The sequence below is a fragment of the Pinus tabuliformis genome, chromosome 5_2, assembly GCF_031772625.1.
Source record: "Pinus tabuliformis cultivar Carrire ecotype Pingquan chromosome 5_2, CPIR1, whole genome shotgun sequence".
NCBI lineage: Eukaryota > Viridiplantae > Streptophyta > Pinopsida > Pinales > Pinaceae > Pinus > Pinus tabuliformis.
Genome location: NC_142306.1, coordinates 649,588,474 through 649,608,245, shown reverse-complemented (window position 1 = coordinate 649,608,245; position 19,772 = coordinate 649,588,474). Strand labels below are relative to the sequence as shown.

Sequence of the window (19,772 nt, the reverse complement as noted above, 5' to 3'; positions counted from 1 at the left end):
CGAGTTTCATGAAGCGTAGTCGCATACATACGCTGGTCTCTATGGATACAGTCGCGTATATGTTGGTTTGAGGAAAACAGTGGGCCAGACTCAGGAAGAAAGGGGTCTAATATGGTTCAGTGAATCATCTGCTCTGCTGGATGATGGTTACAGTCTGTGGATGACATGTGGAAATATGTTGGCTCTCATAAGTTGTTGATAACTTGATGTATATATGATTGATGATGATGCCTTGATAACTCTTCTATTATATGAAATGATCAGATTTGACAATGATCATCTGGCACAGGTTCAGGGGGAGCATATGCTTCTAATAATGCATTGTTGGCATTATCTTAGAAGATCTTGGTACAGATTCACACAGTTGTTTTTTATTCAGGTGGAACAGGTTCAAGGGGAGAACTTGATCGCTGGTCTGGACGTTGATTAACAGATGCTGCTGATAATAGTTGTTGATGACTATCATGGTCTTGTTTCAGATATTTGGTCTCTATTATATATGTCATGTATATCTTTTAATGTAAGGGTCATGAAACGACCTAATTTGTTACCCCACTATGCATGGGATGGATGATGTAATGTTTCTTGTCTTGACATGTATAAACACTTGGTATATCCCCACTTGGTTGGGAGATGGATGTATGTATGAGTCATTGGTGATAGGAAGGTCATTTATGATGTATGTATAGAGTCATGTTCTTCTTTTAGAACACCTTTTTGCAGACCTTGCTTATATTCAAGGGAAGCATGGACTTGATCATAGGAGCTCATTCAGCACACTTCAGCATATCAGAGATTTCAACATATACTCAGGGGGAGCATGACCCTTTGCCCTTGATGACAAAGGGGGAGAGTGACTTAGTATTGCCATCAAGTCCAAAGGGGGAGATTGTTAGCATTGACTCAGATTTGGCACTATGACACAGGGGTTGTCCTTGGTGGCAACTCACTCAAAAAACAGATCACAGTTCAACAGGTTAACAACTCAGAGTTATAAATCAAATTTCATAGAATGAGAAAAGTGAGGTATACGCAGGTTCACTTTAACAAAGTAGCGTATACACGCGGGTTAATAGACCAAAAGTAGCGTATACGTACACACGCACTTTCACAGATTGAAAGGTGCGTATATCTTGGAAAACTAAGTTTTGGTCCAAGTTATTTGGTCCATGGTATTTTGATCCATGGTATTGGTCCAAGATATATGGTCTGAGGTATTGACCCTAGGTATTGGTCCTAAGTGGTTTTGGTCCATGGTATTGAGTAAGGCATAAGACTATAAAAGGAGGAGAAGATCCTTGGGCAAAGGCACTCAAGTATTGAATATCTGATGAAGAGCAAGATCTAGTATACAGGGTATTGAGTTATGGTGCATAACTGGATCTGAACCAAGGATGAACTTTAGCGCTTGATGAAGGATAAGATCTAATGTTGGGTCAAGATCTTAAGGCTTGAAGTGAATAATCTTTATGTGGTTTAATCATTTATCTGAATAATTGGCACATGTTGTAGTCTGTAAATATGATGATCTGGGTATAACTGAAGTCTGGAATTGTTGCAATGTTTAAATCATCATTTACAGATCTGTACGCAGGTTCGCTTTAGCAAAGGTGCATATACACGCTGGTTCTGCATATCAAAACAGCGTATACATCTTAAATTTGATTTGCAGATCTGTACGCAGGTTCTCCTTGAGAAAAGAGCGTATGCACACAGGTTTGACACATGGAAGTAGCATATACCTTATAAAATATGTTTTAGCTGCTTCTGTTTGCTGTTGCAGTGTTCTGGGTTCTGGCTTGGGTTCTGGTTACAGCATTCTGAAGGATCAGATTGAAGGGTTGTCAAAGTGATTGATTGATTCAGTTGTGGTTGGTGCAAAAGAGATTGGTTGATGCAGATATATTTGATGATTGAATGATGTTATTGATGGATCCAGTCTGAAAATTTATGAAACGTGGTCCCTAAAAGAAAAGAGAAGGTTGTAGCCTTCTGTAGGCCAGCACCTACGTACTAGTAAACATATCAGCCAGTACAAGAGCTAGGGGGTTGTAGCTCCCTTCCAGGAGAAACTGGAGAACAAGAGAAAGTTGTAGCCTTCTGCAGGTAGATGCCTGCGTACTGGTATAACACTGCACCAGTACAAAAATTGTAAAAAGAAGTTTCCTATTATTAAAAAGAAGACAGAGACGATTGCAGCAGGTGGTTTTCACCCACATTGGGTTTCCACCTTATATCTTGTGTTCATGTGTGTGTTTGTATGTTCTGTTTTTACTGCACCAGGTTACTGTTTATATGGTTCTGATGCACTGATTAAAGATCAACATATGATGAATTAACTGAATCATAAGTTTGTTGGATATATGCTAGTTGCCTTAAACACAATTGCGTATACACGCGAGTTCCATTTACTGAAGTTGCGTATATGAATCTGATTATGGAAATGAAAAATTATTGACTTGCTAATACTGATTCACCCCCCTCTCAGTGTTATTTCCAACACATAGTCTGCTTGCTACTTATTGTTTTCATCTTGTTTGCTTTGCTTATCATCTTTGTTTTTACTTTGTTTGATTATGCTTACTATTTTTGTTTACATTTGTTTTGTTTGCTTCGTATATTACTATTTTTGTTTCCAAAAATAAGTGTTGTCAACTACTACGTTTTGGCTTTTGAATAGAGTATGTGGCTGACATTTGAAGAGACTTGTGACACTGCAACACTTGGCCAATCTTGTGCCCATCTTCTTTGTGTTTCACTGTAACTTTCTACCGATGAAGTCTTGACGGAAAATACGAACAGAGTGCAAGGGAAGTTTTGGTCCAACCGTGAACCTGTGCCCGCACTGGAAAGCCCCATGCCTGTACTCAGCCTTCTGCTTTGTGTGTTCAAGCTCATCCAACTAGTAGAAACAAAGGAGGGGAAAATTCAAACGAGCAAACCTATGTCAAAGGTCTTGCATGTTTCTCTGAAGGAACAACCTCTTCTGCTCTCAAGAAGTCGAGATCCCTCTTCTGCCCCAAAAATAAATAAGTGCCTATGTACAGTCCTCTTGAAAAAAAAAATACAAAGGTGAAAGAAGAGAAAGGCTTCCTGCGCAGAGAGGTGAAGCATGCAACTCCACCGAGGTACTAACCAGGCTCGCTGGCAGTGGAGCAATATGTGTGTCCCTGTGTGACTCTGTCGGGGTATTGTCCAGGCCTACTGGCAGCGAAGCAACACCAGAGATGAAAACTTATATGCTGAAAATCTTCAACTCGCGAGCTAAACTACCCTTCCCGAATTCGAAACACTCAGATCAAGCTGAACTTTTGATTGTGTTTGACTAAGTTGGCAAAGGGTGAACCATGTATGTCCATGGGGTAAGTGGAGAAGCCGAAGTTACCTGCACAGCGATTCAATACTCCCCGAAAGACCAAGGCCCTGTGCTAGCAATGAACCACAACAGAGATGTTGGAGATCTACCATTATGTCGCCACGAGTTGTAGCAGCTACAACCACCCTCCAAAATTTTAACTAGCACCCAATTTCGGAGCCTCCCTTGAAAGTTTCTCTTGATCACTACACACACTTGGGTTCACTCCGTGAGCTCATGTGATTCCTTGCATCTGCCTTGCTTCATCATTTCTTTCAAATTTTTGCATGTTAGTGTCTAAGTCATGTTTGCAACCATGTTCTCGTTATGCTCACAGTCTTCGCTTCATATGTGCTTGTTGTATTCATTATCTAAGCATATGTCGCACTCATACACAGTGATATTCACTGTTGCATTAGCGTCGTCTTGATCAATGAACGGTCAATCACAAGTGTTGTGCTTGTCACTTACACCGTCGGTCAGTCATGTTGAACATGTCTCTGGATGGTTTGAGTCGTTCCGTCGTCGAGTTATGTCAGTGTGTGTTTGTATGATCACCTATGCATCTTTCGATCACTCACACACTTGGTCATTTTGCTAAAGTTCAAGAGACCAGACTCTCCTCTGACAGTCGGACCATCACCCCGCCATCGACTCAATTGACTGTCAACTAGAACAGCGCAGAAGCTCCAAGCTAGTCTTTTCAAGTTGCGCTACCCGCAAGCAATCCAATCAACTCTCATGCTGGCCCCCCGGACAGTCGGACCCAGTAGTCACCCTGGCACTAACTCCCCTTAAAAATTGCACAAAGGCCACTGACCTTACTCGCTCAACTGACTAAGGAAATTGCGCAGACAAGCCGAACAAACACCAAGTGCCTGTCCCTGCCCCCCTCAGAAAATTGTGCAATTTTCCCAGTCAGTCATCCCGACAGTGGACCAACTGCTCAACTCATAAATTGCACAATTTTCATGAGCAAGCCTTCTACTGCCTAGCAGTCCTCTCATCTCAGAAATTGCGCGGAGATTATCAACAGGCCGGCGTCCCCGCCTCAGTGCCGTTTCCTCTACCAGCAGCTCCTAGCAACAGACTGTCAGTGCCCTCCAGGAATTATGCAGTTTCTGTTGCCAGTGACTGAGCAACCAATTACCAGTTCCCTCTAGGAATTGCGCAATTTTGGCTACCAGTGACCCTAGCAGCCAACTGCCAATTCCCTGTGAGAATTGCGCAGTTTTGGCTGCCATTCTCCCAGGCAATTCCTCCCAAAAGCTGCACAATCCCTACCTGCTAACCCTCCTTACGACGCAGCTTGTTCCTCCAGAAAATTGCGCAAATTTGGCCTCTAACCCTTGCTACCCGCTCATTCTGAAAACTGCGAAAGACCTACCTACCTTGCCTCCTTGCAGCCCAGACTATCCCTCCCAAAATTTGCACAATTTTGCCTTCCAGCTAAGCCAGACCTCGCAAACAATCATTGTCGACTTAGACTGTCCATCTCCATCACTTAGTGACTCTTGCGCAGTTTTCATCAGCAGTGCCCGGAGCCATCATCCCGCTTCACAACCTTGCTGCCTCTCCCGGTCACCTGCATCTGAAATGATCATGTGTCATGGTAGACTAGGAGATTTTGGATTTGATGTTGTCTCGTCGTGAGCAACTGCAAGTACAGGTACACCAATAAACACGGAAAGACGACAAATGGGACGAATGAAGGGAGCACATGCAAAAGGACGAGTTCACCAACAGACGAACGAACAATGCATGCGAAGAGATGTGCTCACCAACGAACGAACGGACAAACATGCACCTTCGCAAACAGATGAGCCTGTCAAGCCTTCCAACATGCAAGCAAGGAGAAACATGCCAAAGCTTCATCAAGCAAACCAAAGACCATCGAAGACTCTGTGCACTTCGCCATGCGGAAATGACGTTGTAATACACCATGAAGACATCCATCACCCAACAGCACTGTAGCTCGACATGCACTCCAACAACAGCGCGAATGTACCAACATTGTCATGTCGAGTCATGTCGCCCACATCTTTACTATGGGCTATGTTGTCAATCAATGTGATGTAACGTGGAAGTCCAAGAGACCCACTTGTTTAACATAGAGTCATGTAAGTCAAAAAGTCATGGAAGTTAAACGGTCATGAGGGTAGTTGAACAGCCACAAGGGTCAATTTCACCCTTGGCTATAAATACATCTTCATTTGTACATGCAAAAGACTTTTTCACCTCAACTCCTCCCACATAGCCAAGAGAGTTTGTAATCTTTTCTTTGAAGAGTAGGTAGTGGCTCCAACGCCCCACACTCGAGGTTAATGATGTGTAGTGTAATGATGTGTCTTGGAACTTTCGCTTAATTCAAAAGCCTGCTAACAGGCCACCACGTTTTCACACATGTATTGTAATTATTGTAAGACTAATCTTTAACACTTGTGATGCATGTTGCTTTAACGTGTGTTCTACATTTGAACTATTTCACTTGTAATACATAATCTATTAATGGAAATGTGTTGTATATGTTGTTAACGTTGTCTTACCCATGTAGACTACTCTCCCGAACACCAGACAGACCTTTCACATAAAACTTGTTGTAACAACCATTGCACTCGTTCAGACTCATCCGTTGAGTGTTGTACGTGTTATCTTACCTTGTGTGTTGTGACTGTCGCATCCGTGTGGACTTCTCCTCCGGAAGTTGTGCACATCCTGTTGTGTTGTGTGTTCCTAGCCGAGTTGGGACTTCATCCCAACCAACTTGGGACTCACTCCCACCCTCTCCCTCTATAGTGAAAGAACCATTGACACAAGTGACACTTACACTCACCAGGCACGCGAACCTCACTTCTCGAAGACAAAGCAGACCACTCTCCTGTGCTAACAAGCAAGAGTTGAGGCAAATCCTTAAGACAATGGCAACCGAACCATCATACCGGATGGGACTCCCACACCAAACGATGTGAGGTCTAATTGGGACTTCATACTGGGGTGATTCCCTGAATGTTGGTCGGTCCAGCACCGTCAACATAATCAAATAGTGATCGCAGAAAATCGGCTATAGGATCGGTGCGACCCCTGGTCCCCCAATATTCCTCCGTGGTCAGTGTCACATTGTAGTCTCCAACCATGATCAAAAAATCAATCTTAAGGACGTCATAGTCCTCCATCCACTTCCAAAAGGAAGATATGTCTTCATAGGAGCATATAAGCTTAGGAAATGAATTTTGCCCTGCACTTCGCGAATATGCCCCGTCAGAAAAATACCAGCAAAAAAATTGTATGTAGTAAGGGAGGCCCATCTGGGATCCCAGAGCGTGGCCAAACCTCCCAAGAGCCCAGTTGAGCCCACAGCCACCATATTCCAATCAGGGAGAATTTTACTGAAGTATGAAAAAACCTTGTCCAAAGAAGCCATCGTTTCTTGTAATAATATAATGAAAGGGCAAATGAACCCAAACAGTTGTTTGAGGGATAAGAGTTTGGAGTGGTCCCCCAATCCACGCAAGTTTAGAGAAAGACAATTCATGGAGGAGGCGGTACCACGAGCACATCAACTCTAAGGGCTCAAGGTAGTGCATCAGTGATGGGAATGTCAAGCCTTGTTAACATTAAAGAATGTTTGTTTGGTCGCTAGCTTGGTCTTGGTGGAAATCTTGTTTTGGGTCTTAGGTGTTGGAAGTCTCCTTTGAAAATGATTTTAGAAGAAAAATCATTTTAGGTTTTCCCCTTGGAAGGTTTTGCCTATCTCTAGTGTCTCTCTTTCTTTTGTTTGTGATCTTCATTGTCTGACAATTATCTTGATGATAAGAACATAAGAATTAAAAGATGTAATAAAAAAATCACAAGCACTTGTCAAGAAAAGATAAATCAATTTAATAAAGAACATTAATTGTTGCCTGAACTGTTTCTCAAAGCAAAATGCCATGTGTATGGTTGTCCACCATTTTTAATTTTATGCAAATACCTGCTCAAATTATGGTGGGAGCTATCTACATGGCATTATGTTGTGCAAAAACTGTAATAACTATATTATTATGGTACATGGCGAATAAACTCTCTAGATTTTTTATTTTTTAATATAATTTTTATATATCATAATTCAATTTAAAACCACATAAAAATATAGCCATCAACAAATTAGAAAAAATATATATATATATTTTTAATTTTCAAAATATTTAATTTAATATCTATCAAAAAGTTTAATATTAATTTTCAAAATATTTAATTTAATATTTATCAAAAGTTTAATAATGGAATAGAATCAGTTTAAAATTTTCAAAACTAATTTAAAATAAATAAATAAATTACCAAAATCAAATCAAATAATTAAATGGAATAGAATCAGTTTAAAATTTTCAAAACTAATTTAAAATAAATAAATAAATTACCAAAATCAAATCAAATACAAATTATTGAAAAAAAAAACTATCCTACAAAATCTACTCCGATTCCAACAAACCTCACACTAATTATAACAAGTCAGTTTTTCGAATTCCTGAGATCTCTCTGGGGCACCCAGAAAGAGCATACCTGTGAAGAGACTCAAATCAACAGTAATCACCTCGATTAATTCTCATGAGGCAGAAGTTGTAATAGTAATCACCTGGATGACTTCTCATGAGGCAGAGATTTTAAGTACAATTTTTACAATAGGTAACTAGTAATATAAGACGGACACTAACCGATTAAAAAATTATTACAAAATATCTTCTTTCGGAGATATAAGATCATCTAAAAAGAATCTATGCTAAACTGTCAGAGATTTGTTTAAGATACGTCGGTACAGCCTGGCTCTCCATAGATACATCCCACAGGACGAGAATCGCTATCATCAGACATTTCTTGGCCCTCAATAAAGTCAGGAAGTGGATACAGATAATCACAAAAGCATTGTTCGACCTCCGAACCTTGTAGAGAATGATGGGGAATACAATACAAAGACCCTTGGAAAGAATATTAGATTTGCAAATTTAGTTCAACTTCTCTCTGAAGGGTTCCAAGTAATTTGCCATCTGTGTCTTTAATAATCTGTGTAATGAATAAACTAAAGAGGATCAAGTTTCTTCATGTGGCTCCCTGTAGCTTTTAGTTTAGATTTGGACCAGAGTGACTGCTAAGCTGCTACAATTATATTAACTCTAGTCCTTCTAAAAGACCCGTAAGCATAAGAACACACTTCTCTGTCTTCATATTTTCCAATGAAGCCACCACACCATGAATGTGCAGATGCATGTGTGTCAATTATATACCGACTATCTCCCGTTGGTCAACGGAGGAAGAGACTTGACCTTCTGTTTTATTCTTCGGATAGCTAGGGTCATTGTCGACCTCCATGCCGGTGGATTCTTCTTGAGTCTTTGATGGAGCAACTTTGTATATGCGGCTTGACCTTGATAGAAAGGTCTCACATAGTTCAAACTCCCAAGAAATCTCTATAGCTGGACTTTTTTGGTGAGCTCATCAAGAAATTTGTTGAAACCAGTAGAAGTGCTCCAGGAAAAGCACTTGCCCATTTTGCTATTTTGAACCCTAAGAAATCAATTTCTACCTTGCAAATTTCCATCTTTTTCCATCTTTTTCCCAGACAAAACCAGTCCATGTTTGTAGACGAGATCATAAAATGTCTGCGAGTGCTTGAGATGTTCCTAACATATTTTTATGAACAGAAAAATATTTCCACTATATTCTGTGTTTTCATCTGGTATTTGAGAAATCTTCCGAAAAAAAAAAGGTTGTGGAATGGAAATAATTAAACAAATCCCTTCATGTGGGACTGGTATAGGAAAACAACAGTAAGGAAAAGATGATGCAGCTCAATAAATCTACGATATGGTAATTGCTGCAGAGGTAGCTTCTGCTTTACATGATTTACCTGTTTACCATCCCATCCCATGAAGCTCTGAACAGCCTAAAGGCTAGAGCTGGTACTGGTACTTCCTCTGCATAGTGAATATTGTTAAACAACATTAAGTGTAAATTTGTAACTTTCCTCTGCATAGTGAATATTGTTAAACAACATTAAGTGTAAATTTGTAACTAAATTACGAGCATAACAGCACCCAAAGCCAAAAACTTCATGTGTTTGTATTGTAAATACATGAATGAATGACATAATAATAGAGATACTCATTCTGCAAGGTTCAAACAGATACATACATAACTTCCTCACTTATGCAGAAATATTGTAAAGCCATTCTATGATCTGCAAACTCTGGAATGGCAATCAGCATAGATCCATCTTAAGTACGGATCTAACATGAGCCAAGAGGGACCAAATTTCTTCACATGCAGACTTCTTGAGAGTGCAAAATACAATGTGTAATTTTTCATTGTTTAAATTGTATTTTTGAATGCTATATAGAGTATATGTAGGACCAAATAAATATTTTAACCATAAGAACTTATTTTTTCATGATATACACATAATTTTTTTTAAATGGTATATAATTAACATTAAAAGATTTTACATAAACATGTACAAAAAGACATTTTATCAGCGCAGATTAGTTAACATAGATCTTAAATAGTTTATTTAATCTCCTATTGAAATATTTTTGAAAAGTATAAGGTTTAAACATCTTACTCACACATTTTCTTTTTTTTCTAATTACTTTACAACATATTCATTTTTTATTATAACTGACATTATTTTTCTATTTGTCCCACGGATGGACAAACAAACTTACGCATCCCCTCATACTGGGCTGTAGAATGAGCCTCTCAGCTCAATAAGGGGAAATGATAATAAACCCACTAATTGCTTGTGTGCCATTTTTCTTTACCAAGGTTGTTCGCATCATGGAATTTAAGGTTTTTTCCCATCAGAATAGGGGGAGGGTTTCCAGAATTGAAGAGTGAATTTCTAGCTTACGAAAAATGATGTCGAGATAAACTGGCAGGTTGATCAGGGAGGAGGCTGGATTTGGTGCACTGGGCTAGGCTTCTGGCTGCATGACCTTAATGTAGATGAGTGCTTCCTTCTCGTTGCTGTCTATGTCCAGATTGTATGTGGGGGCATCATTGGATGTGGTGGTTGTTGTTATTGATGATGATGATGATGATGATCCAGTCAATTGTTTGGCCCTGAGAGCTTGAAGGTTCCAATCGGTCCGAAGGAGGGCTTGGAGCATCAAGAAAGCACAGGTGGCTTGAGCTGCAAGAAGTCCCAACCACAAACATACCAAGCCTGTGTTGAAAATAAAGCCCAGTAGCATTGCGCATGCCCACCATTTAGAATGAGCCGAGATTGAGGTTTGCAGTGTGCACCGGTGGAAGGAAAATCACTTCCTCTGAGTACCCCACAACCCGTAGTCTGTGGGCAGTTGCCCAGTTCACAGAGCCCTACAATCGGCATGGCCATTGCTGTAAGAGACAAGATGCTTTGGTCGGCTCTGAACAACCATCCCCACACATGGCGCATCGTGGTTGTGAAGGTCATGGCCAGGATGCCTACAACCATTTGCACAAAAGAGAGCCACCAACATGGAGATTCAGGCCTTGTGAGGCCTGTTGGCCCAGTTCGTTGCCTATTCTTGTTGAAACTGCGAGGCTGAGCGAAGAGGGGAATATGTAGACAAGAGAAGTTGTCTGGATGAGTATTCCTATGGTTGCCATTGCAGCCTTTGCATTTATGAGAAGGCCTGAGAAAATGATCATTAATTCATACCACCACCATTCTAAGCAGACAGATACACAGCTAGGAATGGCAAAGGTGTGAAGGGATCTACATTCCTTGAAGCACTCTGTAGACCAACCTCCCCAGCATCTGCTATGGATGCTGGAATTATAGCACATGTAGGCCGAAAGAGCAAGCACGAGGTTAAAATTTGTCCACACAGCCGCTAAGACCACCCCACGGATTCCCAATTGGAGGTAACAGACGAGAAAAAAGTTGATTGGCACATACAGCGCCAGAGCAAAGGCTGCACTTACAGTTAAGGGCGTGGTGATATTCTGACTTCGAAGATAGATTCTCAGCGGATTGAGAACAGACTGAGCCAGCACATCAAAAAAAAGACATGCAGAAAATGCAAAGACTGTAAAATGCATATCAAAGGATTCGTAACCATACCATCTCTAAAAATATGTCAAACTTCTTGAATAGGTATGCAATTGATGATTACAAAACATTAATTCTCCCAACAAGCATCATTCACAGACACCACTAGGTCGTTGAATTAGTGGAAGGGCACCTGCCATCCTTAGATAACCCATATGATGAAAGGCCCCAAAGTTGGTAAATACCCCAAGCAATAATGTCATTATTTGCTAGCGTCGTTGGTATCGGCAAGCATTGTAGAGAATCCACTTCATTTTGAAGGGTATAAAGATTTCCTCAACTTATACATCACATTTGCTGGAAGCAATCACCTTAAAATCATCATTATGTCCTTCATAACCCTTCAATCTAAGCCAAAATTCCACCATTTTGTTGGTGGCAGCGAAGCCTGCCTCTTTGTTGGTGTAAGTGATGTCAATGTATTAAGAAGATTTGACCCTATACCGAGATCATGCAGAGTCCCTTTGAGTTTGGACCTTTTTCCATCCACAAATAACATATGACCAACACTACGCTAAAAAAATCTGCAATAGGTTTTAATTGAAAATGAGGAGGGGTGCACAAACCTTTGGGTACAAAACTGCAGAACCTTCATTAAAATTTCCAAAAACTTACAAACAAAAAAAAACTAAAAAACTGCCAAGGAGTAGCTCACTGGTTACAATAAGGGTGAACATTGAAAACCCTAAAAATGGCTGCTGTCCAAAAAAATGGGTACTTAAAACCTTAATTTCAGATCTGTAACAACCTTGAAGCAATGTTAAAACACTAATTTCAGGTTGGAAAAAAAAAACAGCCTTGAATTAGCATTGGATAAGAAAGAGAGACACAAGCTCTAATAACATGTTGATATTATAAAAGAGAGTAGATCTATGGTAACCTCTTACACAAACCCTAATCCAACAAGAAGAAATTGAAAAACTGTAACAGCACTTAACATAGAAACAAGTAGAGCAAAATAGAATTAGGTGCCCTTAGGAAAAAGACTGAAAGAACTCACCTGAATGGCATGATAAAAATGAGATGGAGCTTAGGGTTTAGGATGCTAGCTCATAAAGGGAAACTAGGTCAGCCCTTGAATAAAATACAATGGTGTTGGTGTAATAATGGATGTAACAACCCACAGCTACCCACAGGTTGACCCATTAAGGGCCTCAACTACTACCCACAAAGAGGGTTGGCACATGACCATCAGTGAAGATTACATCTATTCTCAACTGTCACCTGGTATTGTGGTTAAGTGACACTTATTTTCCCAATTTTTGTCGCTTTCCCTTATTTCCCCTATTTGTCCTACAAATTTCGACAAACTTCTAGCTGTTCCAGACATCCTTTTGTCCTGCAAATTTTCGCAGAACTTCTAGCTGTTCCAGACACCCATATCTCCACCCGAATAATTGGCCATCATAGAAAAACACTAAAGCCTCCACTCATGTCAATGGTCATATCATTCTTCATAATGTGTGGCTATGGGGTGAAGAACTTTACTGTCTTACGGAAGTTGAAACAAGAACCAGAACCAGCAGAGGGTCAAAGCAGGCAGGAAGAGGAGCAGATCAGAAAACTGATTTGTGAACTGATTCACTATAATATATATAGATATATATATATAGCATGTAAGGATGAATATAAAAAAAGTCACACCAAGTGTGATACATATCGTAAAATAAGATATATATACATCAAGGATCTAAATGGTGACCTCTAGAGTCCATAAATCCTATTACGTGTCTTTTTGTTAGATATGTATTGTATTCTCATGATCATGTGGAAAGATGGGGAAAAGCATGGGTTTAGGGGCAGAGTTGACAGAAAAATTCAAATAAAGAACTAAAAAAAAGGGTCCACCATAGATGATTTTCCCTTTTTTTCTGAAATGGTGGGCCCAGATCAGTTTAGGACAAGAATAAGCTCAACTAGAAAACTCAGTATGAAACTAACATACAGTCCTATTCAAGGGCCAGTCAGATGACTAGTTGAACCAGAAAAATAGCTGGTTCAGGTTTGGCCAATTTTTAAACACCGGTTTTAAGGACAGATAATATGCCAAACACACAATAGTTCAACAATGGATAGTCACAGAATCAGTGATAAATATAAATCACAAGTATAACATTTATCACTCATGCTCTTGCATAATTTGTCTTCCTAAACCAATCATACAATTTTATAAGCTATTTATATTTCAAACAAAGAATATGAAAGAGTATGTCCTTTACAATATCAGATAGAAAACATTACAATACAGCTTGGAGAGCTACAATAACCAGCATGTTATCATTTGTATAGGACTAAATTCAAATTTAAGTTTAAACCAAAGAGGAATATTAAAAAAAAGGTGACAGAAAAAGTGTACATCTTTTGTAATTGTTATCCAAAGCAGCTAAAAATGTGACATCACAATTTAAAATTCTGATACTTCTACAGAACACACAGATTCAATAAGTGTTAAATTTGGCAACTAGGGCCAACTTCCACCTTAGGACAGCTCATATGATGGAGATGATTATTGCATTAGATTCCTCTTATCGAGAGGTACAATTTTGATATAAAGATCATCTCATTCTGACAAGCAGAAATGGAATTTTGAATTTATTCTCTCATAGACAAATTGTCAAGGTTGGCCTCAGTGAAATGTAGGCTCAAGAAGCCCAAAGGATGTGTCTCCTCACCCTTCCTCACCCTTAACGAAGTGTATAAATAGAAGTGACCCTTCTCTCATTTGGACATCACTCATCTCATCACATCTTCTTCTCTCTCCTCTCTTGATTGGTTCGTACAACTTGGAGGCCCTCTACTTTGCACGTGTGGAAGAAGGCAGATTTTTGGACTGGTTTGGAGGCCGAAAATTTCAGGGATTAGGGCATGCGTTGACTTGGAGTATTTGACCAGCGTTGACTTCTGTTTTGTGGGCAGAATTTTGATCTCTGCTGGCAGCATTCTTTGGCACATATATCGAGGCGATTGGGACTGTTTGAACGAGTTGACTGATGTGTTGACTTTTTGTTTTGACCGCAGAATTACAACAGACTTTGACTGGGTTGACCGAGCAGGTTTTGGGTTGACTTTGACTCCCTTGGCTTCTGTTGTTGACCAAGCTACTTGGAGGACGTTTTGGGGCAGCTTTGACCACCGTTGACTTTCTGGTTAGGGCTGCATTGACTGCTGATTTGGTAGAACTGTTTTGGGCTTGTATTTCTGATATTTGTACTCTCTCTGCTGAACTATTGAAGAATAATAAGAAGATTTGATCAAAGGGTTTCCCCACATTGGGGTTTGTCCCTGGCATCCACCACATCTTGTGTCCTCTTGTCTTGGCTTGTCTTCTGCATATGTTTTTATGTTCTATCTGCATTTACTGTCAATGTGTTTAAGTTAATGTGATTGCTACTAAATATAATTGGAAATTGTCATTGGGCTGATAAGGAACATTGAAGTAAATTGTGTTAAAGCATAGAACATACCATTGTTATCTAAAATTAACATGGTATCAGAGCTCAGGTGAAGACAAAGCCCAAGCAAGAGTGAAGCAAAGAAATCACTAAGGGAAGTTGTTGGACAAGGACTTTGAACTAGTCCCAATGACGACTACATCTTTCTTCAAATCCGAGGACAAGCTTAAGGACAAATCCGACTATCATGCATGGAAGATGACTTTGGATTTGACATTAGAAGAAAATGATGCCATGGACTATGTCAAAGGAAGAATAGCAGAGCCTCCTTCAAATGCATCCACTGCTGCACAAGCCAAGTACAAGAAAGGTGAGCTTAAAGCTAAGAAGATTATTGTTGATTCTATTCATAAGCCTTTGGTTGCCTATATTTCTTATTTGGAAACACCTAAGGAGACGCTGGTTGGGATGTTCAAAGTAAATAAAGGAACTAAAATTCTCTTTCTCAAGAAAAAGTTGAAAGATATCAAGATGGATAGAGGAGAATCCATCCAATCATACTTCATGAGGATTACCGAGATCAAGAATGATAAGATGGTGAAGTCACTGGTGAACGAGAACTCTCTCTTATTGCACTTGGAGGCCTTACAAGAGATTGGAATGTGTTTAACACTACCATCCTCAACAATGACAAGATTTCGGGATTTGATGAACTATTGGCCAGATGCACTCAAGAAGAAATAAGGATGATGGAAAGAGACAAGCCCTCAAATGGAAAAAATCCTATCGCCTTTTGTACTCATTCTAAGAGAAAGAACAATGTTGGTCCAAGGAATTAAGGTCAAGGGTTCAAGCCAGGACTCAAAGAAGGAAGTTGTTTCAATTGCAACGGGTCTGGCCGCTTCGCTAGAGAGTGTCCTCACAAGAAGGATACTCCAAGAGATGATGACAACAATAACAACTTCAAGGGCAATGGCAATCAAAGGAACAAGTTCAATAACAAAGGAAAGAGGAATGCTCCCGCTACTCGAAATGGAAATGGTCATCCCCCTAAGAAGTCGAGAAACTCCAGGTATGAAGAAGTTAATGTTGTAAAGCAAAAAGAATTTTATCTTATTTCTGCCCTCTCCACCGTCTCTCCTCGGATACATTGGATCATCGGTTGATTGATAGCGGTGCCTCAAGGCACTTTACTGGGTACAAAGAAGCTCTCTCAAACTTGGTTGAAAAGAAGACGAATATGGAGATTATACTTGGGGGTAATGCCACTTATCCCATGAAAGGAATTGGGACTGTTACTCGCCACTTAAATCAACGTCAGACTCTTCATTTGCAAGAAGTATTATATGTACCTGATTTGAAAAAGAACTTGGTTTCTATTTATGCGATGTGTTAGTGTCAGTCTTTCCAGCCTTCCTCCAGTGATCAAATATGCTCTTACAAAGTGGTCTCAGAGTGTCAAGGTCAAATTTTGTCATTTCAGTGAGTCTTCAAGCAAAATTTGGTCACTAGGCATTAGGTCTAGGGTTTGCTCCCACTCTTTTCAAAGTTGCCCAAATGCCAATCTATGTCACTATTCAGCTGAGCCTATCATCATTCAGAGGGTTGTCATCATCATGTCAAGTTCCATAGGGTCATTTTACAGCTTATCCATGCTTCAGTTGCGCCTAGGTAAGGTCATTTCCCTCTCCTAGGGTTTTGAAGGCAATTTCTCTTGGACGGTCAAATCATCGGCAAAACTTGTATCCAGATGTTCATACACCTTCCCCTATCCTTCATGTACCTTATCAAATGCTTCCCATCACTGAGATCCCCCAAATTCCTCATTTTCGCGCAAACCCTAGTTTCTTGCTACAACTTGGCAATTTTCTAGGTTGGGCCTGTGTTTTGCCCTTTTGGACCCCTTCCCCTCACTCGATCTCCGTGATTCCACTTTCCCCTACTCCCTAACATCCCTCCCTACTTCCAAAAATTTCCCCAAGAATTTAGAAGCCTCTTATCCCCTTCATTTCGCTTCATTTCGACAAAATCCCTTGTTTCACACATCAGGATAGGTTTTACTCACATGATGTTTCTGAGCAATCAAAAATGAATTTGGGAAAACTGAGAGAGGTTTTTGTCCACAACATGCCAAGGAAGAAAAACCTCCTTCACTTTTTACACAGGTGTCATGGTTTTAGAGAAATGTCAAAAATATCGTTGCCTCAGGAGAATCAAATGCACCTCTGAAGTGACCTTGGGAAAATCAAGTTTTCTCCTAGCTTGGTTGGCCAAATGACTTTCTTGATGAATCAAATGATAACTAGACACAAAGATCTTTCCAATGAGCTATCATGAGCTCAATTTGGAGTTGAGGAAGGCATTCAAAAGTTGACTGCAACAGCACTCTGCCTTGAGGCAGCCTCATTTGGCACATTTTGACCAGTCTTGGGAGATTTGATTTTTGACAGGGCAAATGAACTCCAAATTGAAAAATTCCAGTTGTGTTGGAAAGTAGACTCAAATACCTTTCCAACGAGCTATCCTGCGCCCAATTTGGACACCGGGAAGGCCTCCAAAAAGCATCTGAAAGTCGCGCTACGCGTAGGGCTCAGGCGCGCTACGCGTCAGGACGCGTAGGGCTCAGGCGCGCTACACGTCAGGACGCGTAGCGCGCCGCGCGATACCCTGAAGATGGGCAAGTCCATTTCTCAAAAACTCAGCATTTTTGGATTTGTCATGACAAATTACACTTGCTCAGCAATTGCCAAGACATTTCATCAGGTTTTGAGCCCTCAGAAGGTCAAAAAACATGCAAAAAATGACTTTCTGCCACTTTTTGGACACACAGGAAGCAGTCTTGGGAGATTGCAATTTTCGAGGGGCAAATGGACACCAAATTGAGAAATTCCACATGGGTTGGAAAGTAGACATCCAGACCTTTCCAACAAGCCTACTTTTGCCTAATTTGGATGCCGGGAAGTGCCTCAAAAGTTGGCTCAAAGGCGCGCTACGCGTAGAGAATTGGGGCGCTACGCAACAGGGAAATTTGCCAGATTTTCACCTACAGCTCAGCAAAACGCAGATTTGACTAGTTTTGACTTTTTGGAGTGATTTTTCATCCTCCTTGATGTAATTGATGTAATTTTATGATGTCATGGCACTTATTTATCTCTTCTAGAAGATTCATTCATAAAAAGTCAAAAATTTAATGAATGAATTGGTTTCCTAGCTTATAGAGGCAAGTTGTTTTCACTGCCTAGATTATAGTGCTTTGTTTAGAATTGGTTGAAACAGCTCCTAGGATGATGAGCTCGACCCCTAGAGGCTAGGGAATGAGTTGGCATGGTCTATATTATGTATTTTCTCAATCATTTTCAAGGGTTGGAGAGGTTGGACTCTTGAGGGATAAGCTTAGACTGTTTTATACTTTGTATCTCTGCAATTTTGGCAAAGGAAAGACCAGGGTTTTGCAGCACTATTTGGGATTCCTGTGGTTATTTGTGTTGATGGTGTGTTTCTCTCATGTACTTGTAAGTTTGTTATGTGCATCATTTTCCTACTCTTCTCTTCTGCAAATTAAGTAAATGAAGTGTTAAGGTAGAATTCATGGTTTCTATGCTCTGCCTTTAAGTTTGCTTAATATCAATGTTTTCATCTGTTTAAGGAGAACTCTCGATGGTTTCTTGCTCTCCTTGACTCCTCACCGGTCATATCTATCCATTCACTTATTTCAAAGGCATCAAGACAATCTCCTACCTTGCCCCAAAAAGACCTCTGCAAAAACTGTGTCTCATCCCCGCACCCAAAATTGTCGTGCTCAGTTTTCCAACAAAACCCTAAAAAATTTAAAATCAAACTTTCCCTATCAGTTTACTAGCCTAAAATCAGTGTTCTTTAATGGTCATCTCCGCCCTTTGAAGACCTTTTGCCGAGATAGACCCGGACAGAGCCCTCTCCTGTCCCCGTAGGGCTAGCTACGAGGCTAAGTGGTTTGATGTTGCCTTGGATTTTGTCTTCTTCAGCCTGAGGCAGATTCAAGCGCTAACATATTGGCGACCATACTGGGGAAGAACAAATGGTTTGCTTGTTGATGTCATTCGTTTTATAAGCTACAGACAGAGCCTGAAGTTATGCCAGGAAGCCTTCGAAACGCTTTTGCTTTGCATTAGCGAAAGTAGATAAACGCTGCTTCAGTCAATCTCCGGTCTAGCTTGTAAACGTGACATTTAACTTGTTAATTACCCCAGTACATGTATCAAGTTCAGATCTGATGGTTGATGGTGGACAACGATCAGACACTTGAAAGGCTGAAATCATTCACCTGGCGACTCTAAATCATTTTCGAGATCAGATCCAAAGACTCCACTGGAGGATGATCCTGATCAGCAAAAACATGAAAGGACAACATGGGCAGATCAGGTATTCAAGTTGGAATTTCATCCAAGACATTTTGTTCTTTGTCATAAATTATTTCTTCTCTTTTCCCAAGAATGTCAAAAAGGCTTTGCAAAGTATACTATGCTTGAGAAAAGATCATCGGCCTGCAGTTGATTCTTTCCCTTTGAAGATTGTGAATACCAAAGATTTGCATACCTTTGAGCTTGATCAAGACCTTTCTTCTAAATTTTGTGATGACCATCTTCAAATTGATAAGCCCCAAGAAACCAAGACTGATAATATACCAGCTGTACATACCCCTACACCTTGTAAAATTCCAGATCGGTATAAACCTCTTGTTTTACCTTCTGTTCTCCATGCTTTCCCCAAAAACTATGATCTATACTTGCCGAAGTTTGATGGTGAAAGTAAGAATGTCAACGCTGAGCAACATGTGCAGAATTTTGAGAATTTTCTAGATCTTTTTGAAGTTGATGAAGATGAGGTTAGTATTAGGCTTTTTGCTCTTTCTTTGCAAGCTAAAGTGAAGAGTTGGTTCAAAGCCCTGCCTGATGCGAGCATCTCAGATTTCCAGCAG

At 40.2% G+C, this 19,772-nt stretch overlaps 1 pseudogene; it reads right to left on the bottom strand.

Annotated features, from left to right (window-relative positions):
* Positions 1 to 7,996: 7,996 nt before the first annotated feature.
* On the bottom strand, positions 7,997 to 12,948 carry LOC149160722 (protein DETOXIFICATION 48 pseudogene; annotated as a pseudogene).
* Positions 12,949 to 19,772: the final 6,824 nt, after the last annotated feature.